Source organism: Delphinapterus leucas, chromosome 3, assembly GCF_059928025.1.
Source record: "Delphinapterus leucas isolate spDelLeu-1000000601 "Yukka" chromosome 3, BTC_Dleu_Yukka2, whole genome shotgun sequence".
In the NCBI taxonomy this organism is placed as follows: Eukaryota; Metazoa; Chordata; class Mammalia; order Artiodactyla; family Monodontidae; genus Delphinapterus; species Delphinapterus leucas.
Genome location: NC_143131.1, coordinates 148,461,983 through 148,485,267, shown reverse-complemented (window position 1 = coordinate 148,485,267; position 23,285 = coordinate 148,461,983). Strand labels below are relative to the sequence as shown.

At 47.9% G+C, this 23,285-nt stretch overlaps 1 long non-coding RNA gene across 2 annotated transcripts; it reads left to right on the top strand.

The window, feature by feature from the left end:
* Positions 1-7,948: 7,948 nt before the first annotated feature.
* Positions 7,949-18,673, top strand: LOC115803294 (uncharacterized). 2 transcript variants are annotated; one of them, XR_016392858.1, is made up of 4 exons: positions 7,949-8,191; positions 9,526-14,789; positions 16,025-17,308; positions 18,070-18,673. It is a non-coding gene; the product is annotated as an uncharacterized LOC115803294 (long non-coding RNA). The 2 variants fall into 2 exon arrangements; XR_016392859.1 differs by lacking the exon at positions 7,949-8,191 and adding an exon at positions 8,202-8,626.
* The last annotated feature ends 4,612 nt before the right edge of the window (positions 18,674-23,285 follow it).

Genomic DNA, 23,285 nt, shown 5'->3' with positions numbered 1-23,285 from the left:
CATTATTTCTGGGTGTCTGTGAGAGTGTTTCTAGAAGAGGCTAGCATTTGAATTGGTAGCCTGAGTAAAGATGTCCTCAACAGTGTGGGTGGACATCATTCAACCCACTGAGGACCTGAATAGAATATAAGGGTGGAGGAAGGGTGAGTTTGCTCTCTGCTTGAGCTGGGGCATCCATCTTCTCCTGCCCTTGGACATCAGCAGCCCTGGCTCTCAGGCCCTCGCACTTGGACACCATGGGCTTTCCTGGGCCTCCAGTTTGCAGACAGCAGGTGGTGGGATTTCTCATCCCCTGTAATTACATAATAAATCTTTCTACCTCTCTATATCCCATTGGTTGTGTTTCTCTGGAGAACCCTGACTAATACACCTCATGTTTAATTATTCTCTTTCTCACCTCTGATGTAATGGTAAACAGAGGAAAGAGCACGGGCTTCGTCGTGAAAACGATCTGGTTTTGAATCCTGACTCTTACCTCATCAAATTTGAGACTCTTCCTTCACCTGCCGAATGGGGATAGTTGTGGTATCTGCACCATTCAGATTGGGGTAAGACCATTTTTCAAGCTTTTCAGGGAGCAGTAGACAGAGAAGGACGCATGCGCAATTCTGAAAGGTTGGGGGTGCAGTTTAAGGCAGCTACTGCTTGTATGAAATATCCTTGAAACCCAAGCTATAATTAAAAATCAACATAAAAGGTGCAGTCTAGGGCTTCCCTGGTTGCGCAGTGGTTGAGCGTCCGCCTGCCGATGCAGGGGACGCGGGTTCGTGCCCCGGTCCGGGAAGATCCCACATGCCGCGGAGCGGCTGGGCCCGTGAGCCATGGCCGCTGAGCCTGCGCGTCCGGAGCCTGTGCCCCGCAACGGGAGAGGCCACGACAGTGAGAGGCCCGCATACTGCAAAAAAAAAAAAAAAAAAAATGTGCAGTCTAGTCTATAACACATCATGTTTGTTTTAATCATTGAAAATTTCCCTCAACATAATTTTAAACAAAAACCGAAACTCCAGAAAGAGTTTATCCTACAAATGTACGTATTCTTTAAGACACCATCAGAATCCCGTTGCGGGTGCCTGAGCAGCCCAGTTTGAAGAGTCTTACAATTAAGGCACAGAAACAACTTCTATTTCCTGAATACATGTTAGGTGTTTAACTTGTCTTTTCTTATTTGATCATCTCAAAAACACTATGAGCTAGGAGTTATTGCCGCAGTTTTACAGATGAGAATGCCAAGATTCAGGGAGATTAAGAGCCTGGCTGGAGCTCACACAGCATGGGGCAGTTCAAGGGAGAATTTGAATCCAGTTCAGCATATCTGAAGGTCAGATTTTTATCCACCAGGCTTCGTGGCTTCCTGATGCATGCTGAGTGCCTGGCCCACTGCCTGGCCATAGCAGGAGCTGTGAGCAGATCTCAGTTACCACCCCTTGGCATGTGCCGGTCAGCTCACATCTCCAGGAACAGATACTGGAGAGCTATTCCCTTCTGACCCAGTGTGGGCCGGGCTGTCAGTCGCCAGAGAGATGAGTAGGATAATTCTGTCTCTTGTTCATCATTTGAACCTAAATCTCTTTCTCTCTCTCTGCCTCCCTCCAGATCGGGTAGACTGCAAATCTGCCAAGTGTTCCCCAATGCTACCAAGCTGTTACTATTTAGTGGGCAGTCTGGGGAGGGCTGTGGCTGATGTCTACTCTCCATTACCAAGATCAAAAGCTCTGAAGAGGGAGACGGCTGCAGCCGAGTCGGGTGCCATTTTGCAGGTCAAGGTAGGACTCGTGATGTGGGGAATTGAAATAGCCCCTTGAAAGGGAAACGTTAGAGAAGCTTTTCCTCCAGGTGAAAAAATAAAGACTATTGAGCTTCTGAGTGGAAAAATACTAAACCAAAAGGTCATGGCTATGATTCTGTTAAGTTGTTTTTGAGCACAGCCTCCGGACGCACAGGCTCAGCGGCCATGGCTCACGGGCCCAGCCGCTCCGCGGCATGTGGGATCTTCCCAGACCGGGGCACGAACCCGTGTCCCCTGCATCGGCAGGTGGACTCTCAACCACTGCGCCACCAGGGAAGCCCTGTTAAGTTGTTTTAAACAGCATTAGGGTTTGACTATGGTGATAACCCCTTTTTTAATCACGCTCTCCCTTAGGCAATCTGTAGTTTATAACCACCTGTGAAAGATAGCGATCCCCAGTTATATCCATCCATCCGCCCACCCCACCCCTTGTCAATAGAAGGTACTGCTCTGGACCAGGCATTGCCCCTTCCTTGACTTCTACCAACTGTAGACTGAGGAAGTAGCTCCAGTCTCATCACCCTTCCCACCCCGTCCTCACTTTGCTCCGCTCATAATGTGTGTAGTGGCCTCACCATCCAGAGTGATTAGATTTGATACAGGCACGAATAAAAATCTTAAGTTCTGTGCATACTGCACCTCAGCTGATGAGGGGATGTTCCTCCTTCTGTCTTGTCGAAGAAGGAAGGTATAATTAGATGATCTCCATTTTGCAACCCCTAATGAAATAATGAATTTTGGCATTAACGATGAAAGGATGAAAGCGACAGGAGAAAAGAGACAGTCACATCTGAGCTGCTTCCTGGCCACAGCACCACACACACAGTGGGGCTGCCAAAGCAGCAAATCCAGACAGGGGAGCTTCTAGATCCAACCACCAATTTATAGGAAATACAGAAGACAAGGGAACATATTAAATTCTACTAAGGGAATGCAGTTAGCAAAGTCCAGACTGTGGAAAACTTAGAGGACCAACGACTCATTTTCTTCAATACCAACAACGAATTGCAAGACAATGGAGAAAGAATTTATAGATTAAAAATAAAAGTCTTAGGGGACACGTTCACTGATCACAGGGTGGCTTTTATTTGGATCCCAATTCAAACGAGTAATCTTAAAAAATAAAAACACGTTTAATGATATGAAGAAATTTTTAGTGATTGTTTTGAGCTGTGATGATGGTATTGCGATTATATTTTTTAAGTTGCTGCATTTTGATTTATAATGTTATTTCTTTCAAAAAAATTTTTATTAAAGTATAGCTGATTTACAGTGTTGTATTAGTTTCTGCTCTACAGCAAAGTGACTCAGTTATACATATGTGTTCTTTTTCATATTCTTTTCCATTATGGTTTATCACAGGCTACTGAATATACTTCCCTGTGCCATATAGTAGGACCTTGCTGTTTATGTGATTATATTTTAAAAGGGGAGCTTTTTTTTTTTTTCATAGAAAGGAGAGACAGGGAAATGGGTGATGTTGGTCAAAGGGTACAAAGTTTCAGTTAAGCAAGATGAATAAGTTCTGGGAATGCAAGTACAGCTTGGTGACTATAGTTATTCATACTGTATTGTACACTGGAAATTCGCTAAGAGATCTTAAATTAAATTTCAACACACACACACAAACGGAGAATACATAGAGGTGGTAGATATGTTAATTAGCTTTATTGTGATACTCATTCCCTATGTACATGAAAACATCAAGTTGGACATCTTAAATATATACAAGTATTTCATGATACCTCAATAAAGCTGTTAAATAATAAAATAAAATAGGAGTTTTTGCTTTTAGAGATACATACTGGAATATTTGAAGATGCAATGATAGGCTCTTTGGGATTTACTTCAGAGTCATCTTGGGTGCAGATGGAGGAGGGTCTAGAGGACCAAAGTTTGTCCACAGTTGACAGCTGTCAAAGTTGGGTGATGGGTATGTTGGAGTATGATATACTATTCTCTCTACTTATTGGCATAAATTTGAAATACACCATCGTCTTTTAAAGCTTTGAAAAATAATGTCTTCAACAAGATTCAATAACAAATATTGTTTTCAGCAGCTACTAGGTACTGTGCACTCTTCTAAGTGTTTGAAATACATTAGCAACAAAACAAAGATTCTTGCCCTCCTGGAGCTCACTTTCAGGTGGAGGGGAGACATTCTAAATAATAAACATAATAAATAAGCAAATTGTATAGCTTGTTAAAAGTGCTCTAGGAAAAACTGTGACCAGTTTATAAGAGGCTGGGAGCTGGGGAGGAAGTAGGTTGTAATTTCAAACCAGGAGGTAAGGACATTTGTGTGGAAGACTTGACATAGATGAGGGAGTTGGCCACGTGAATATCTGCGAGAAGGGCATTCCTGGGAGAGGGAATGAGTGTGTCTGCTAAGTTTGACCAACAGCGAGGAGACCAGTGTGGCTGGAATGGAGTGTGTTTGGAGAAGTGAGTTCAGAAGAGGAATCAGAGAAGCAAGGGGACCAGGACAAGATCATGTAAGGCTTGCAGATCTTTTAAGCACTTTGGCTTTTACCCTGAACAGGATGGGGAGTCACGCAGAGTTCTAAGCAGAGGAGGGACAGGATCTGACTCCATTAAAAAAGCATCACTTTGGCTGCTCTGATGAGAATAAACTGTAGGGATCAGAAGTGGTAGCAGGAAGCCCACTTAGGAGTCTCCTATGGTAAGAGTGATGTGGCCTCAGACCAGATGGCAGTGGAGGTGGACAGAAGTGGTTGGATTCTGGATGTATTTTGAAAATAGAGCCACCGGATTGCATATGGCATGTGAGAGAAAGAGAGGCGTCAAGGATGACTCCCAAGTTTAGAGCCAGAGCAACTAGAAAGATGGAGTTCCGTATCATGCCATCCCAGCAGAGGGAGTTGGGAGTTGACCTTGAACTTGTATTTCTCTCTCAGGTACAGAATAAGCCATCCAGGGCTAGTGTGGTGGTTGCATCTGAGTCTTGACCACAGACTATTTTCAGCTTTCTCCTCCACCATCTCCCCAGGAATCGTGCTCTTCCTCCTGATCCAACATGGAGTGCCAGCCATCACATCCACAGTGCAAACAGCAGGATGTGAAAGGAGGAAAAGGAGACAAATGGACCGGCTATACTTTAAGTATATTTTCCAGAAGCTGCCACACAATACTTGTGCTTACATCCCCCTGTCCAAATCTTAGCCACATTCTGTACTTACCTCCTGGCATGCCAGGAAATACAGCCTCTATTCTAGATACCTGACAAAAAACCAGGAGGTTTTATCACTAAAGAAGAGGACAGAAATGGATACTAAGGTAACTACGTACAGTCCCTTCCATACCATCCATCCTGTTGCCCAAAGTGGACTCTCAGTCCTTCTCAGCTGTTCACCCTTAAGCATGATGCTTATCAGTCTGGGCTTTGGAGTCAAATAGACCTGAATTTAAATCCCTGTCTGTTCCTTAAAAGCCACGTGACCTTACACTTCTTCTCTGTGATCCTTTGCCTAGGCCTCCCCAATGCTTGGAACGCCCCTTATCCTCACTCTTCACATAATACACTCCTAGGCATGCCTCAATACCCAATCCAAATGGCCCCACTTTGGAGAAACATTCCTTGACCTTGTCAGGGGGCAATGTATCCACCTTCCTTTCTGACCTGTTCTTCCCTAAATACTATGTCTAATCACTTCTGTATGCTTGCCATAAAATCAACATTCAGGGAATGTTCCTCATGTTTCAACTGCTTCCAAATATTTAAATGTTTGCACGCAGTAAGAATTAAATAAATGGTAGCTGTGGTTATCATTGTGGCTACTATTATTATTACAATTATTTTTCTGTCATGTGTACAAAATTTATGTGGTTGACTGGCTCTTGGTTCATATATCTGTACAGCCAACCAACAGAGTGAAAATTCACCAAAGAAAACCCAAACGGGGAAAAGTCTTTGGAACGTGGCCAGGATAGGAAGTGCTGTTTTTATGGGGCTGGCCACCCTGTCACAGCTAAATGGGCCTTCATTTGCTCAGTGTGTGGAGCCCAGAACACAATCAAGGCATGTTTGATAAAACTTCTGTCTTCTTTCCAAAGCCTTAAATCAAAGAGGAATTTGCTTGCAGCATCAATTCTGAGTCTTAAAAAAGCAGCGCATTAGCATCAACAATGGGATTAATTAGGCTTCCCTGGAAACTGTTCAAACAAAGGATTGCACAGTTCTCCAGGAAGGTCGGACTTCTTCATTCTCTTCTGCAGCAGTTCAACAGCTATCACCTCTGTGCAGGCCCTTGTGCAGCTCCTGGCACAGCTCAGGTGTCCAATGCTACCCCAGATCTCTAGCTCCCAGGGGAGGGTTCTGAGCGGCCAGGCTTCTCACTGGGGTAGCAGACAGATGTCCCGTGTTCTAGGGCCGGGTGGCTAATGGAAAGATCAAGGGCTTTGAAGTTCAGTAGAAGCTCTGCCACTCACCATTCTGGCCTTCGTTGTCCTCCTCTGTAAAATGGGTGTGATATTCTCCACAGAAGAGTAAGATTGGCATAAAGGTTGAAAGAAGTAATGTCAGTGGCAAACTTCAATCACTGGCATATAACTATCTCAATCTCACCAAAGTGGTGTACCTCTTTTGCTATTAATTACTTAATATTTTCTTTTAATCAATATATTTTAGGAGGAAAGGCTATATACAGTCTTACTTTAAGTAGAAAAAAACCAAGATTTTTAAATTACACAACCAAAAACTTAATTTTTTTTCTTTTAGTTTTTGTTTGTTTTTTAGTTCCTGTCCCACCAAATATTACCCCATTAACCAGCAAAGTATTACGTGAACCAGCCTTTGGGAAAACTGTGATGTTATCTGTGTGAAAGACGATTCCTCTGGGACACAGATGGCTGGGTCAGTGTAGAGTTTGGCAATGCTGCTTCCTGTGCCCCTCCTCAGCCTACTTCCTCCCACCCAGAGTCTCCCCACTGTCTATGGGCAGAGCGATCTCCTCACCATCTTAAAAGTCCCATACCACCTGGTAAGCTGAGGCTTGTGTACACTGAAAGGGTGACCTGGAGGAAGACACATCCTCTCGTACCTGAGTCCCAGTGCATCATGGGAGGCCCTGGAAGCCACACCACAGCTGTGGTTCAGACATTTGCAGCTGTCTCACAACTCAGGTGCCCTGAAGGAGACCACGCTGGTCTATTTTTCCCAGTGTTATTCCACGTGGACCACAGTATTTTTCCCTTTGGAATTCCTATATTTGGCTTACTGGAACACTAGCTATTTTGTTTTTAAACTAGTGTATTGAAGGGGAGCAGAATATACCACCCCAAGGTATGCACATTTGGCATATTGCTTATTTTAAATTAAAGTTACTTGAGAAAAAACTGGTATAAGAAGGACACTCTGACCCTCTGTTTCCCCTGAAAGCAGGAGATAAATCTCCCATGTGAAAAGTGCTCTCCCTGTACCAGGAGAGTAGAAGGTATCCTTATCACCAGAGATAGGGAATTTAGGGCCAAGAAAGCTATATAAACCTATAAGCCAACTTTGTTACTTCTTTTTTGACTGCACCACGCAGCCTGCAGGGTCTTAGTTCCCAAACCCTGCAGTGGAAACACGGAGTCTTAACCACTGGGCCACCAGGGAATTCCCAACTTTGTCACTTCTTTACCAATTTACTACCAAACCCAAACCCCTTTGTTCTATCAGTTCTTCACACATTTATTGTTTCTTTGTCTAAAAGGTATAGAAGTTTCCTGCTCTGGTCACTTCTTTCAGTCTCAAATTTTTATGGGATTCCCATACATATGAAATTAAATTTGTTTTTCTCCTGTTAATATTTTATGTCAATTTAAGTCATAGACCAGTCAAAGACATTAAAAGGGAAGAAGGGAAAAAAAATCCCACCCCTACAGTATTATCAGTTGAAGATTTTTTGGTTATAAGCGACAGAAAAATTCTTCTTGGAGGCACTTAAGTAAAAATTGAAATTTATCAGCTCACATAACTAAATAGTCTAGAGGCTTCAGGCAAGGTTTGATCCAGGGCTAAAATCATGTGACTAGGATGGGCTTCTCTCTTCATTTATTAGCCGTGTTTTCTGCAATGTAGCTTCTTTCTCTGAAGGTTCTCCCGCTATGGTCACAAATAAGTAATTTGAGCTCTCGTGTGCCCAGATTCAAAGCCAGCAGAATTATGTGAGCCTCACTTCTTAGCAAATCCTGGAATCTGTTCTGACTCGCACTGGAATCAATCAATCACTGTCACCAGGGGATATGGCACTTTGATTACTCAGTCCTGTGTCAGTCAGCTCCACCAGAAACACACAGACCGAACATGGAACAGGAGGTGGCCCCATAGAGGGAAACTACAGGGTGGTTACAAGAAGAGTGAATGGATGTTGGGGGCAGAAGCCACACATATTCAGGCTACCCGTGAGTATTATGTTCAGCTGCTATAACAGAAAAGCAAAAAATGGCTTTAGAGATAGAGGTATGGTCCTCTCTCACAGAAAACAAATATGGGATGGGTATGCAAACCTGGTGTGATGTCATTAAGAACTTGCATGTAGCTTCTATTCTCAAAGTTACATCTTGGTCCTAGGTGGATGCTGTAGGTATAGCCTGTTATCCTGAGTTGGCAGTAGGAGGAAGCAGACACGTGGGGGGCAACAGGAGGCAAAAAGGCTCCCTTCTCGACTGAGTTAACAGCCACTCATGTCTCATGACCATACCTACTTCCGAGATAAGGAAGGCTCGATAAACGTCATCATTCTTCCAAGTAACTAAAAATCAGGATTCTGTAACTTACTGAAATTCTTTTAAATATGTTACTTCTGGCTGGAGCTTAGCATCTGAGACACATTACAGGTATGTTTCACTTGCCTTTCCCTTGAAAGCAATAGCCGTGACCTTCTGCATGCCACCTGCTCCCTTTGTCTCATTTGATGTTTGATGCCCACAGAGCTCAGGGGGCAGGCATCACTGCTGCCACATGGGACAGGTGAGAAAACCAGGTTCAGAGAAGTGAAGTAACTGGTGCCCCATCACACCATCACAGTGAGGGAGGGTAAGGACGGGATCCGGGATTCGAACTCCCATCTCCTCATTCCACTAGTCCTATTTGGCCATCCCCGAAGGCACCCCCTCTGAGAAGCGGGATCAATTAGAGCCCTCCCTAACCAACCCCACTCCCCGCGCCTAGCATCCAGCCTTGAGCTGAGCTCCGTAAACGTGCTGATGACTAACAAGGCAATGGCAGGTTTGCGGGGTAGGGAGTAGGTGGTGGTGGTGGTGATTTGAATGTGAATGAAAGCACACACTAATCGATTCTCCTGAGCAATTAATTCTTACATCAGACACTGTGTATCAGAATGGATCCGTCCGTTTAATACAGAGCTCAGAGTTCTGCGGCAGCAAAACCACGTTGCAGCCAGCATCTCTGAAGCTCAGAGTGGTGATTTCCTGTGAAGCAAACAGCTCCCCACTTTCATCTACAGCATATGCTAAATGTGCCTTTAAACTGAGGCGGTACTGGGGGCCCGGTCCCTCACATTTGCCCCCCATGTGTTTATTTGCAGGACTCGCTGTTTGTAACCATTTTTACTTTGAAGGTTTTTAGATACGCACTGTGCCCACAGGCTGTTCCCAGGGCCTTCCCAGGGGCTGTCAGGTGCCTAGCGTCTGAAGGCCCTAGCTTTCAGAAGATTTCAAATTTGATATGGCTTTTAAAGCCTGGCTGTAGATTTTATCCTTTTTCATTTTTCCAGGATGGCAAACAGCTGAGTCAGTATGTGGAGCCGTACACAAGCCGGTCCTTTGAAGCGTATTTCTCCAGATCCTGTATCTTCACCCTTCCTGTCTTTGGTCCTTTGTCTCCCCTCTCCTTGTCCACAAAATGAACTCCTGTGTTCAAATCCAGACCTCTACATTCAGCACCCCTCCCCCATGTAATCCTGGCTTCTGATCCACTCCACTCTCCTCCAGAGCAAAACCCAGCTAGCTGCTTCCTCCAGTTCTGGGATTGTCTTCCTCCAGGTTCTGCCATCCTTGACCTTGAAGCTTCTTTCTCTCCTCCAGCTTCTGCCCTGTGGCTTTCGCTCAAATGCCCACCTCTGCCTGGCCCCGTGGCCCCATTGCTGCCCCAGGCCCTGCTTCCCTGGGGTAGGGGAGGGTGGGCCACCAGCTCCCCCCGGGGGGATTTCGTCTGGATGGTGGAGAAGGAGGCCTGCCTAAGAATTTGAACTGGTAGAAATAAAAGACAAATGTGCTCTCAAAGTAACTTGTAGTTCCCACAATTCACAGGCAAAGGCCCAAGGCAGTGACTGTTTTATTTTGGAGTTTAAGTCAAAGCAAACCCAGAACCTTGTCTGAGGGTCTACGTTTCTCTACATCATTGAGCCACAGAACCAGGAGTCTGCTGTGGGCAGCCAGGAGGTAGGGGTGAGGAGTCTGGGGAGAGAGAAGGTTCCAGCCACATGGGGGCAGGCTGGGTTTTAGGGAGAAAATGGCCCCAGGAGACACGGGATGGCTGGAGGGATGTTTAAGAGCGTCGACTGGATTACTGGTTCCTGATCTTTTATCCAAGGCCTTCCTCTGTGACACCTCCAACCTTCAGGACAAATCTGTGAGCACCCCAGTCAGTATTAGAGGGCTGGGGGCTGGAGGAGGGACAACAGCCTCGGGCAGGGAAGCTAAGCCTGCTGGGAGTCCGAATGGCATAAGGGACATAGGAGAATGTAAGATGTCCTCCGGAATTCTCAGCAGGAGTCCCCAAAGCATGTGATGGGGGCTCAAACCAATTTACTGGCCATTAAGTGTGGCCCTCGACGACGAGGGCCAGCTGGGTTCCTCATTTTTAGTGGGAAATCTGCCAAAACAGGGGCTACGCTCAGCTCTGCCTCTCCAGAGTCCTTCTGGTGCTGTTTCCAGGAGCCTCGGAGGTTCCGATGTGCTGCTGTCTTGGGAAGGCACATCCAGGAGGCGAAGGTAACTAGAGGTTGCGGCCAGGGCATCTCCGGAGTCCAGGGACTGGTGTCTGTCCTTGTCTCCGGCACTGCCAGGGTGTGTACCCAAAGCAACACAGTTCTCAGCTGTTCAGTTCGACCTAAAAAGGCAGAGGAAATGAGTCCATCTCAGCGTGGGTGTGGGGCGGTGAACACAGCGCAGTCACTGTCTGCCTCCGGTGAGAAAGTCTTCAGGGACTAGAGAGGAGACGGGGAGATTGTGAGTCAGGCTGGGTGTAGATGCTGCCCCCTCTTCTGTCAGTCAGGCTGTAGCCCGAGCAGCCGCATCACCTGTCTGTCACGGTTTCCTCATCCGGAAGAGGAGGTGGTGATACCTGCCCCGTAGGCATGCAGGAGGGGATGCAGGTGAAGAGCTGATACAGGGGCGAGCACCTTAGGTATTGCTGTTGTCACTGGGGCTCCAGTGCCATCAGCAGGGCCCCAGCCAGTGACGGGCATGAAGCCCTGTGCCCAGCCCCGAGGAGCGGAAGCTGCTAGAGTTGAGGATGATGTCAGAGCCTGGCCAGCTGACCCCACTTCAAGGCAGGCCCTGGAGCCAGGAATCCAGTGCCATTAGCAAACCAGGCAATCCTCCAGGGAGAGGGGAGGCTGTAAAGGAAAGGTTCTGAGAACACAGAACCCACCCTCAGCCCAGGCCCAGGCCTCCAGCTGTCCTGCCTGCCTCAGTGGCTAGTGAGCAGTGAGGCCGAGCTCCAGAAGGTCTGCAGGGATGCCATAGACAGTCTGCAGTTGGGAAGGGGTGGACACATCCTGGGCTGCCCCACTGCTCCCAGCTCCTGCCCTTGTGGCCTTGCTTTTTCCACCAGGAGCCACTAGCCCACCCCACCCAGGAGGCATCAGAGGATAAGCATGGACTTGGGAGTGAGATGGGTCTGGGACAAACCCTGACCCTGCCACCCCCTGCCAGCTGGCTATGGGACCTTAAACCTTCACCTCGCCTTTTGAGTATCCCTTCAGTCACCTGCAAGTTGAAGGAGATGTTGCCTAAAAAGGCATGTGAACTGGTGTTCTTCCCATGGCAACAGGTAGCCTCTCTGGGTTCCAAGCTTATCTAGTCCCTGCCAGCAGCACCTGCCCTAACAAATACTGTGATGGTCTCACTTACTTCCAAGAGAAGGAGCTCTGTCCCCTGACCTCTCCTTGAGAGCAGGGGATGGAGAGCAGAGTTGGTTCCTTCCTGAGTGCCCAGGAGAGGGCCTCAGGCCCTGACGTGAGAGAGAGGCTTGGTACCCCATTCATCACTGCAGAAGGCTCGGTTCTCTTAACCAGGTTTGGAAAGACGTGGGGTCCTGGCAGGGCAGACAGGACAGTGGATGCGGAGGCAGGAGCTGGGGTTAGGATCTAGGGCTGAGTCTGTCTACAGAGCAGTTAAGAAGATGATGCTGTTAGAGCCGGGCCAACCTGGCTCAGCTCTGCCCCTCATTGGCTGTGTGGCCCTGAGCCTCACCCAAACTGGTGACCTTGTAATGGCAATGAAAATCTGCCATGGATCCCAGACTCTGAGACAGTGACTGGTACCTGGTAAGTCCTAAGGATAGAAAGCCACCCCACACTGACTTGACAAAAACCAAGATGACTTATTAGGCCTATAATTTAAAAATCTGGAGTTAACATCTTCAGGCACTACTTGATCCAGAGTTTGCCCTGACCCAATTTGATGGCTTTGGTCCAAGACTCAAGGACGGGTCCCCAAATTAGAATCAGGAACTGCTACCTTCAGTAGGGTCCATGGCTACGGGACAGACATATGATGACCCATTATTCCACAATGATGAGAGTCAATTAAAAGTATTTGTGTCCCAGAGCCTGATCCCTATGTGGCCTTGACGTCCAAGAAGATTCCCCTATCCCCCTAGAGACTTAGCCTCACTCTGGGGGTGCATGAGGTCTTTGTCCCTGTACCTCAAGTCCCCTGGCAGTCTTCACCCCAATTATAAACCAAGCACCCCATCATGCAGTGGAATCACAACTAATGAAACAGGAAGAAATCTGCTGTGTTCAGCATGGAAATGGCCCCATTCTTGGGAGAGACTGAATGGGAGTTGTCTTCTTAACCACAGAAATCCAATTATCTTCTCTCCAGAAAGTGCGTGTACAGAGACCGCTTCCTCTAATTAATTGGTTCTCTTGCCTGTACTGGGCCTTTCAGGGGGGCTGAGATGAGAGCTCTGTCTGGGCGGCTGATCGGAGACACCAGGTGAAGGCCACCCAAGGCCTTCCACTAGCTGAGCTCGGCGAAGCAGCGGTCCCAGGTCATATTTGTGGAGACGGCCTTCTGCTCTGCTCTCCGAAACACGTGTAGCCAGTGCTCGCGGGAGGAGGCCCTGTCTTTCCCTTTTTTCTTACATTATCCTAAGACCTGGAAAAACGTCTCTACCCTGGAGTTGATGGGCTGGTTGTAAAGGTGAAGTTACTGGCTTATTGCCATTGCGTGGCTCATGGGTGCACTCACTCATCTGTCTCTTCTGCCCCTCCCAGCCCCTCCCCAGCCCTTCCCTAATTTCAGCTAAGCCTTCTTCAGAGTTCTTTGGAAAGGACTTCATGTCTGTTCTTGGAGTCGCCCAGGGTAGATGTTACAGCTACGCTGGTGCTAGGGGCACCCCTGCTGACCAGCTTGGCATGGGCACCAGCGTGGCTATAGTGGGTTGCATACTGGCCCCCAAAGTTATCCACGTCCTTGGAATCTATATGTTGCCTTACATGGCGAAAGGGACTTTGCAGAAGTGGTTAAGTTAAGGATCTTGAGTTGGGGAGATTACCTGGATAATCCCGGGTGTCCTGCTGTAATCACAGGGGCCTTATAAGAGGGAGGCAGGCTCAGCATCGCTAATCATCAGTGAAATGTAAATCAAAACCACAGTGTAAAGGGGCTTCCCTGGTGGCGCAGTGGTTGGGAGTCCGCCTGCCGATGCAGGGGACGCGGGTTTGTGCCCCGGTCCGGGAAGATCCCACGTGCCGCGGAGCGGCTGCGCCCTTGAGCCATGGCCGCTGAGCCTGCGCGTCCGGAGCCTGTGCTCCGCAACGGGAGAGGCCACGACAGTGAGAGGCCCGTGTACCGCAAAAACAAACAAACAAACAAAAAAACAAACCACTGTGAGATATCATCTCACATCTGTCAGAATGGCTCTCATCTGAAAACACAAATAACAAATGTTGGCAAGGATGTGAAGAAAAGAGAACACTTGTACTGGTGTGAATGTAAATTGGGGCAGCCACTGTGGAAAACAGTATGAAGGTTCCTCAATAAACTAAAAATAGAACTACCATATGACCCAGCAATTTCACTCCTGGGTATATATCCAAAAAAACCACACAAAAACACTAATTCAAAAAGATACGTGCACCCCAACGTTCAGAGCAACGTCATTTACAATTGCCAAGATAGGGAAGCAACCTAAAAGTCCATCGACGGATGAATGGATCAAGAAGATGTGGCATATATAAACAGTGGAATGCTACTCAGCTATAAAAAAGAATGAAATTTTGCCATTTGCAGCAACAAGAATGGACTTGGAGGGCATTATGCTACGTGAAATAAGTCAGGCAGAGAAAGACAAATACTGTATGATATCACTTGTATGTGGAATCTAAAAATTACAACAAACTAGTGAGTATAACAAAAAAGAAGCAGACTCACAGATACAGAGAACCGTGGTTACCAGTGGGGGTGGGAGGGGCACTGTAGGGCTCGGGGAATGGGAGGCACAAACTAGTAAGACCTGTTCAAGGATGTATTGTACAACACGGGGAATGTAGCCAATATTTTGTAATAACTGTAAATGGAAAGTAACCTTTAAAAATTGTATAAAAACATTTTAAAATTTTATAAATAAATAAGAGGGAGGCAGGAGATGAGAGCGGGGAGAAGGTGATGAAAAAATGGAAGCAGAGATTAGAGTAACGTGATTATGAGTCACAGCCTCTAGAAGCCAGAAGAGGCAAGGAGAATGGACTGTCGCCTGAGGCCTCCAGAAGGAACAGCCCAGCCAGCACCTTGATGTTAGCCGGTAAGACTGATTTGGGGCTTCTGACCTCCAGAACTGTAAGAGGATACATTCAGGCTGTTTTAAGCCACTACATTCGTGGTCGCCTGTTACAGCAGTGTTAGGAAACTAATACCCTGACTGGCTCTGCCTGTTTTGGAAAGTGGTGATGGCGGGGAGGGGATACCGGGAGAACGGCTTGCATCCCTTTGAGTAGCACCTGACGATGGGGGCTCCCAAAGCAGTGTTTCGAAACTTAGGTGAAGCAGTGTTTTCAATTTTTATGTTTGAAGTCAGAGAGGGTGTGGCCAGGAATTGGGCTGAGCTGCCCTCCTGGGACATGGCGTTCTCTTCCACGATGACTGTGCCCCCCTGTGTCAGTGAGTGCCACCTGGCACTGTCTGATATATTGTCTCTAAGGGGTTCTTCTGCCTCTGTCCTGGACAAGGATCTCAAAATAACCATAGGAGCAAGGTTTGTCATATCAAGGAAACACCGCTCTCGGATGTAAAGAGAGTGTATTCCACGGATATCAGGGAGACTGGGTTCAGCTCCCTACACTTGGCAGAGAGGGACACATAAGAGCAGAAGATAAGAAACAAGGCACATTATATGCCATCGAGACTCCCAGAACCTCCTCTACTCAGCCAAACATTCTTGATCAGATTTGAATAATGATTCTAACATTTACTGAGCACCCGGTAAATGCCAGGTGCCACGTGCTTCACGTGCAAGCCTCATTTAATCCTCACAATAAACATAAAAGGAAAGTACTATTATTCTTCTCATTTTGTAGATGAGGACATAACAGTTAAAGTTCGCCTTGCTAGAAAGTGGCAGGACCAGGATACAGATGCAGTTCTTTCTGATTCCAAACCTTCTGTGGAATGTGCTGTCTTGCCCTGTCCTAGAGTAGATTCTTTGTCCTTGCCTGCCAGCCCTCTTTTGCTGCTACTTGAAAGTCAGGGGATAATGGACTTCACGACCACATCCTCACATGCTCGTAGTTGAAGAGGGGATCGTCATGCCTGGAGAAACCCATGGGTGAAGGCAGTACACCATTTCACTAAGAACTCACAGACTCTCTAAGACTGGGCTTGCTAATCATGGCTTCCAAACCTCCAGCTGCTGGTCAATTTGGCCCAGAGATGTATTATTTCTTTCCATGCAATGTCAGTGCTTCCCTTGCTTGCTTGTTTGTTTTTTAATTGGAATTACTGTATTTCTTTTTTGTTTGTTTTTCTGTTTTCTCATGTTAGCATCCCTGAAATCAAGGTGCATGTTCAGGTCACTGTTGTGACACATAAGCCGTGACACATCATTGCCTGTTATTGCTTCATCAAAACTTGCAGAACGGGTGTTAGCGGCTTGCAAAAGATCCTGGAGGCAACAGTAGAGCAGGCACAGAGGATGATATTGTGTGGAAGAAAGCAGATTCCCATGATGCTGGTGTAGAAGCAACACAAAGGAGTCAGATTTTAAGTGGGAAGATGTTTTAGGGGAACTTTAACCGATTAATTTTGCATGAGATTTCCTTCTCAGAGCTGCACAAACTGGATGTGTGATAAAGATTCTGTGTCTATATAAGTCTAAAATAGCTCTTTCTGTATGTATAAAATAAATCTTTAAGTGATAAGAAAGGCCCGTGTCATAGTTTAATTAGCAAATTTTGTTTTCTTAGTGGTACATAAAATAATGGTGCAACTTACAAGGAATGATGTCTTAAATTTGATGAGATATGGTCTTTGCCCCCACCCCAAAAACAAAGCTGTCTCTTGAGCTGTCATCCAAAAAAATCAGAAAGTCTAATAATACAGGGCCTTTATGTCTGCATAGCAGTCATTAGCCAGAGAGCTGAGAGGCAGTTCCTCCTTTTGAATGGGGTATATTACACTCCAGTTTGCCCCAGTCTCCACCACTCCCTACTACACTACCCTAGACCCTCTTCAATCATTCTAGCTATTATCTGGCCTCTGTGAGCATTTAGGTCTGTCAGCCCTGAAAAGATAGGTTCAGTGTTGTCTGGCTGGGGAACTATGATCCATATATGGTCCCAGCAGCAAAGATTAGCTTCTGATTATTTCTTTAGATGTACTTCGGGGAAGGGGAGAAAAATTCAGGCCCACGAGCGGCTACAGACCAACAGCACTCAAGAGGGTTCCTTGGAAGTCACCTTTCCATGGCAGCATCTCAGAGTCCCATCCTGTTTCATTGTTAGCCCACTAGCGGGCTTCCCAGCCAAATGAGCAGACAGCGATCTCCAGCCACTAAATGCCTGTCACAGCTGTCCTGTGAGTGTCAGAGAGACATCCAGGCATGGCTGAGCCTGCGCAAAGGATGCATCCTAGCCTCTGGCTGAAATCTCTGTTTCCCAAGCATCTACTCATCCACATGCAAATTTCTGCTGAGCGCCGCTAGTGTCAGGCAGCAGGCAGGGCAATGGGATGTGAAAATGAAACATTGTCTACGGAGGAGATGCAGGCAAAGAAAATGATATTTCAAGGGGGAAGTGTCCTAAGACAAGGAGACAAGTGACAGGAAAAGTAAGTGTGATTATTTCTATTTTGGGGCATCAGAGAAAAGCTACCAGGAAATGCTTTCTAAACAGGTTTTTAAAATATGCATACCTGTCTAGGGACAAAAAGGAAACGACCTTCCAGACTACGGAGGGAGGCAGGAGGTAATTTAGTGTGATGGAGGAGGGGTGCCCGGAGACCATGCTGGAGAGGTTGCTGGGTCTGCCCTGTGTAAAACATTTGAAGCAAGCCTGGAGTTTGGGTCTTGTCCTGCCTGCCAGAGTCCTTGAAGGGTTTTAATAGCTGGGGTGGAGGAGCACAGTGAGAATCAAATTCAGAGGCAGGGTGCAGGGTGGATTTGGAGAAAGAATAGAGGCAGGAAACAGTTTGGAGGCTGATAAAACAGTTCCAGTGAGAAGGGTGGGAGCCTGAGGTGAGGCGGTGACAGGAAGGGTCCCAAGGAAAGGACATATCCAAGAATATTAATCTCTACCTTAATTCAAGACTTAGGATCAGATTATTTTGGGAGAGTGTTTAAGATATGATAACATCTGCTGTGCTCTTAAATCCCCCAATCTCAGTGTCTTACATTTGTCTCTAATTTATAAGAAATCCAGTTGGTGACTGTACTACATGTAGTCATTCAGGGACTCAGACTCTTTTCTTCCTTTCTTTCTTTCTTCCTTTCTTTCTCCCTCCCTTCCTCCCTTCCTTCCTTTCTTTTTCTTTCTTTTTTTTTTTGAGGCTCTTCCATCCCCAAGGCCCTCAGAGTCCTTCTATTCCAACAGGTGAATGGCAAAACAGGAGAAAGGGTTCCCACGTCGGAGGTGTTTCCTGCTGGACCAGGCCTAGCAGTGATGACATCACTCTGACCACATCCCATTGGCTACGAGCCAATCACATGACCATACCTAGCTGCAAAGGAGCCTGGGAAGTGTGTCTAAGCTGTGTGCCCAGGAGGAATGGGGACTCAGAACATTGCCACTGCCTCAGAAGATGAGGAAGAAGAATCTCTAATAACTCCCCAGTCTCTAAATTGAACAACCACATAAATAGTGACTCCGTTAACCCACAAGAGGATGACCAAAGGGAAGATGGACGGTCAGATCTGCACATTGTGAGTTCAAAGAGCCAGTGGATATTTGGGTAGGACTGGATGTACAGGTTCTTAGTTCAAGATCAGTCTGAGCCAGAGTGAGACCTCGTGAGCCTGCAAAAGGAGTTAAGTCTTAGGTCTCTGCTCTCAACTCTGAGAGGCACCCACCCAAGGGTGCTCACCGGGCAAATGGAGCACATCCAATCTGGTTCCGTCATCCCTGAACTCTTCACAATTTTCCCAGCCAAACAGAAGTCTCCATAATAAATGACAAATAATAAACTGTTACAATAGTGTGGATCATGTCTCATTTATCTCAGAATTCTCCAAGAAGAGAGAACAAGGAGGGCCAAAAGTCCAGAAATACTCCAGCCATCCTTCCCTCTTCTATCCATTTTCTCATTTTCCTCCTTCATAAAGCTACAGTACACATGGGAATCACTGGGCTCACCGGTTCCCTCAGTTCATTAAACTCACAATGAACATCAGAGGTGCCAAGAGCTGCAGTCTGATAAAGAAGAAAAGGGGTTTGATTTCATCCTGGGAGACAAAGGGAAGCCCGGGGCTTCCGGCAGTCGGAGCCTATGAGGTTCTGGTCCAGCCCTGCTCCGAGGAGACACAATCCAATCTGAGACACAGATGTCACACCTCCAGGTCCTCCTTCCTTAATGACTTGTATGGCAATCCCCTCCTCTGCAACAGTGCAATAGGGTCACATTCCGGGACAGGGTCCTTTTTGTCCTCTGTCCCTCACTAGAATAATGATTCTGCCCGAATCCTGTGCTTCAAATCCTCCAGCGTGGGGAGCACCTCCTCTGCTCTGGGCCTTGTGTAGACAGCGATGCACAAGACACACACTTCCTCAAGGAACCCACAGTCTACAGAGGGAGGCCCAGATGAGGAGGATGAAGATGAGGATGGTGGCAATAATGATGCAGTTCCTGTTGGAGGTGAGAGGAGATGTTTTTTGGTACCCGGGTTGGTACCCAGGTAGCATAAGAACAGAGGTCCAGGAACACCTCAGTCCAGTCCTGCTGTCACCTCCCCACCTGCAGGTTTCTAAAGCAAGAGAGCCATGTGCATGGAGCGAGAACTAAGCGGGAAGCTAGAAACGCATAATGAACTGGGCAACCATCTGATACCAAGCTCCCATGACCCACTTCCCTGAGAACAGAGCTTTCTGGTGAAACCTGGGCTGAAACATGCAGCTTAGGTTGGAGAACTTAATAAGCCTCTTCTTCCCCAACAGACCACCCACTTCCAAATCTAAGTCCTGGGCCAGCATGAGCTGGGGATGCTTCGAAGAGGAAATGCCTGAGCACATTCACCCACACAGCCTCCTTGGGGACAGGGGCAGTGGGAGGTGGGGAGAGAAGCGTCAGGCCCTGGGAGCCAGGCTCACCCGTCTGACAGCCGAAAGCCACAAAGTGCAGTGCCCTCTGTGCTGATCCGGGGGGCAAAGTGCCCCTCAGCTCCAGGGAGCGCTCTGGCTCTCAGGGACCAGCAGGTCTGCCTCTCTTCCAAGAGCTGGAAAGTGGCTCGGGGCAGGAGTGGTGCCTGGGAGAGCAACTGGGAAGAGTTCCTTAGCTTTTGCCCTGCGTCTTCTGGTGTGTGCTGGTACTCAGGCCAGAGCTCTCAGAGATGCTGTGACCTCACCAGCGTTACACAGTGGCTAGCCTGTGAAGTAGAATTCAGCCTCCAGCAAATCAGAGCCCCTCCTCTGCGTGCGTCATAGCAGTACAATAAAGTGGTGCTGGGCAATGCGCTTCGGAGCAAAACGTAGCGCGCAGTCAGTTCAGCTCAGAAGGGGAGACGCAGGCAGAGCCATTTGAACCAGATCTCCTGAATGGGAACAAAAGCAAGAGCATTCCTGGGGGAGGAACCCCAGACAAGGGCGGGGAGTCAGGGCATGACCTCCAACAGCGAGCCTCCCCGAGTGGGGACACACGCGGTGTCTGGGACCCACCCCCGAGCCTGGAGGGGGACCCCAAAGGCAAGCCAGGCCCTGGTTGCTGTGCTAGGGAGTTTCCACTCTATTCTGCAGGTGCTGGGGAACTATGTCAGAGGCTGACCGGGAGCCAAGCTAAGTTGTCCCACCTGTGAGAGTAGCAGGGCAGAGGATGGGGGAGGCTGCAGGAGCGCTGACGGACCAGGAAGGGTCCAAAGCAAGGGCCATGGCAGTGGGGACGGAGAGGCTGGCCAGTGTGAGGAGCCCTTTAGAGGACTAGCCAGACGAGGTGACTGATTAGATAGCAGGTTGGCAAGTAGAGGGAAAGAGGGGGAGAAAGGAGGACTCTGGGACCATAGCTCGGAGTCCCTGGATGGTAACACGTGAAGACAAGACTCAAAGAGAAGGAAGGAGGACTGGGTAGAGGGGGAGACAATGAGTGGGCGTGTTTAGGATCGCCCAATACTTGCTGAAAGGGGACTGGATTTCATCAACTCTAGGACACATGTTCTCTTACATTTCAGCATCTCTGAAACTGGAAGGCATCTTGCCATTGCTGTGTCCAGAAAGCCATAGTTCCATACGTGTCCATCACTCAGTTGGCTGCATTTTCTCTTTCCTAGTGTGGCCTCCAAAACGTGTTTCCACAGCCGATGTCATCTTAGGCTGTACGAAGTGGAGTGATGAGCTGGGGGGGGGGTGGCCGTGGGAGGCAATAAGCCTAGAACACTGCCCTGGACACTCCGCTGCTTTGTGGCCCTTCTGTCACCTTGAGCACCAATTCTCTGTCCTCCTAGGACTCAGCGCCCTTATCTCTAAAGGGGGGCCAGTAACTGGTGCGAGAGCTTTGCTCACAGTGCCAGGAGCTGTCCTGGGCTCCCTGGTTAAGCTCAGGTGGTTTGGGGTTAAAGCTGCTCTAGGATTAAACCGTTTTACAGTCGGTTCTGCCTCGGCCAGCTGTATGTATTCTCTTATCCAGAAAAAAGCCACCTGACAACGCAAATGTCCATCAACTGATGCTGGATTAAAACCAAGTGCATCCATACAATGGAAAATTATTTGGCCATAAAAAGGAATGGAGTCCTGGGCTTCCCTGGTGGCGCAGCGGTTGAGAGTCCGCCTGCCGATGCAGGGGACACGGGTTCGTGCCCCGGTCCAGGAAGATCCCACATGCCGCGGAGCGGCTGGGCCCGTGAGCCATGGCCGCTGAGCCTGCACGTCCGGAGCCTGTGCTCCGCAACGGGAGAGGCCACAACAGTGAGAGGCCCGCGTACCGCAAAACAAACAAACAACAGGAAAAAAGGAATGGAGTCCTGCCACCTGTGACAACATGGATGAACCTTAAAAACATTGTGCTAAGTGAAAGAAGCCAGGCACAAAAGAATGCATATGGCATAATTCCATTTACATAAGATGTCCAGAATAGGCAACTCGAGAGAGACAGAGAGTACGTGAGCAGAAGAGGGGATGCCAGGGGCTGAGAGGTTTGGTGAGTGGTAGCTAATGGATGCAGGGTTTCTTTTGAAGGTGACAAAAACGTTCTAAAATCGATAGTCGTGAATATAGTAAAAGCCATTGAATTTTACACTTTCAGTGGGTGAACTATATTTCAATAAACTGTTTCTAAAAAGCCACTCTGCCTCTGTTTTAGAGCATTTCCCTTTCTTTCCAAGTGGCAATTAAGTCTTATGAAATTCTAAGTGTTTACCTGATCCTCGGACTTGAGACCTGGGAAAGGGGGCCCTGAGCCAGGGTGGACCTGAAGGCCTCAGTGTGGGGCTGGTGAGGTGACATGGGGATGCATCCAAGCCATCACCTCCAGGATAAAGGCTCTGTCTCTCCTGATCACGCCCTTGCCCTGTACCCACTCCACACTTCCCATCCCTTTGGGGAGCTGTGACTGGGCTGAAATGGAGACCTAGCTGCAGACTGTCACAGAGGGACAAGAAATGTTTTGGGAACATTTCTGGTTCAGAAGGTCTGGCCTCGGGCAGGGCGTTCTGGCTATATTGAGGCATGAGTGTGGGTCTGGCTTTGAAGCTTGGATCTCCACCTTCTGTGTGACCTTGGATCACTTACTCAAGCTCTCTGTGTCTCAGCCTTCCCTCTGTAGCAGGGGGACTGGAATCCTGTCTTTCTCCAAGGCTTTTACAAACTGTGATAAGCCTGGAAGGAGAGAATGCGTCTTGGACACAAAATGTAAGGAGGCGTTTGCTCTCACCATGTGCACACAATGAGCGTTCCTTATATTTGGTACCCAGGGCCCCTCACTGGCCTCTCCCTGGTCTTGGTCATGTTTACAAAGGTTGACTGAAAGAAGAGCTTTGCCCAGTGCCTGCCAACAGTGAAGGTCACATAGCAATTGTCATAAATGGACTCTCTTAAGATTCTGAGAGATGGACTTGCTTTTTCACTGTGTTTTCTCCTAAGCTACTCTATGATTCCAAAGTGTTATTAGAAAAGTGGGTCCTGGCCAAGGTTACCATGACACCTGCCTTACCCTATATGACGTTCCCTGCAGGGCCAGCGGGGAGGGGTGGGGACTGGGTAGCTGCGGAGCTGGCCACAGGGGCGATGCCCACCCACCTGCCTTTCCTCTCATCGTCTCTCTTCTTCCCTCCCTTTCCCTCTTTCCCATCTGAAGTCCTCTGATACCGGACCAACAGCATCTCTTTGCCTACCAAGCCCGTCCCATCACTTCCCTCTGACCCCTCCCTCCTATGGGGATATACCATTCTCTGAGATATTTACACTTTTGCAACTTTTTAAACAGAGTGGGGAACAATGCTCAAACTGGAGCCAAAATGCCCTGGGGAACAGAAGCAAACCCTCCAGCAATGAACAGCCTGGGAATCAAAGCACTCCCGGCAGTCCACACACCCCTCGGAAGTTTGAAGACGCCAGTGGGGAGGTAGGGGTTCCCTTTGAGTGCCGTCATGAAGAAAGCCAAGGGACATCAC